Source organism: Cupressus sempervirens, chromosome 8 (assembly GCF_028749045.1).
Source record: "Cupressus sempervirens isolate cs-2001-9-10 chromosome 8, ASM2874904v1, whole genome shotgun sequence".
Lineage (NCBI taxonomy): Eukaryota > Viridiplantae > Streptophyta > Pinopsida > Cupressales > Cupressaceae > Cupressus > Cupressus sempervirens.
Genome location: NC_143125.1, coordinates 460,688,085 through 460,689,371, shown reverse-complemented (window position 1 = coordinate 460,689,371; position 1,287 = coordinate 460,688,085).

Below are 1,287 nucleotides of genomic sequence, written 5' to 3'. Positions count from 1 at the left end.
TTAGCGACAACACTTATTCAGTTCTATATGGTTACCAAGCTCATCACTTAGTCCACAATTTATACCAAGCATTCAGTGGTTGCCAAGTAAGCTCATAAGTTAAGTAGTTCACACCAAGCATTCTCGAAGCTACCGAGTAAGTGTGTAGTCCAGCAGTGTTTACTGAACCTATAGTGGTCACCGAGCTTCACAGTGCTTACCGAGTCATTAGTTTTTGTGATGAGAAGCTAGTGTTTACCAAGTGATGGATGTGTAGAGTTTACTAAGTGAAAGAAAGGTAAACAAAGGATTTTGTATCTACCGAGTGACACTATATCTATTGAGTCTCCAATGGTTATTGAGTTTGAAACTATGTTGTGTGATTAGTATGGACCAAGCCTTCACTTCTACTGAGTGCATGATGATGTTGAGTAATGCAGTGGATGTTGAGTATCAGAAGTTCACCTAGTCATCTTACCAAACCTAAGTTTCTACTATCTAGCTAACCTAGTAATATTTTGTCTACTTGTGTTTTAGCCAACCATGTAATTGTTAATGTTGGAATGGTGTGTGTGTGTGTGTGTGTGTGTGTGTGTGATGCATTGTATCATCGAGATGAAATTTATGAGAAGTAATGTTTTGAAAAGAATGAAAGTGAATTAGCAGCAGAGCAGAGTATTTAGCAAGGTCTACAAGGAGGAAAAAATTCATATCAATCACAAGATGTGATCTATACTTCAAGGATCTAATCAGCAATCAAGTTGTAAGTTAGATCTACTATTTCATCCTGACAGGTGAATTATTTTTCTAAATCCTTTAATAGGGTAGACTTAGCAGTATTTCTTCAAATCTCTTAACTGAGTGCATACTTCATTGTATGTTTGTAAAACCTCTAACAAAGTGGACCTAGCAATCCTAATTGCTCTTAGTAGGGCAGATCATCAGAAGTGGTCATTGTAAGCCCTAACAGGCCAACTTTATATTGCAGTAGTGAAGTTTTGTGGGTGTCATCCCCACCCCAGTTTTACTTTCTACCTGGAAGGTTTTTGGGTCACCAAAATTCTATGTTCATATGTCATGAATGTTTATCTTTCAATTTCTCATGCATATAGCAGATGAGATGAATTAATGGTGTATTATATATATTGTTAAGTATTGATTTAATGAAAAGATTTTGGGGTTACTAATTCACCCCTCCGCTCTCAGTAATATAGCTAGTCTTGATTATTTCCAATAATTGGTATCAGAGCTTTGTGGTTCTTAGGATAAAGTGTAATAGCTTGAGCAAAGATCAAGTATAATGGAGAT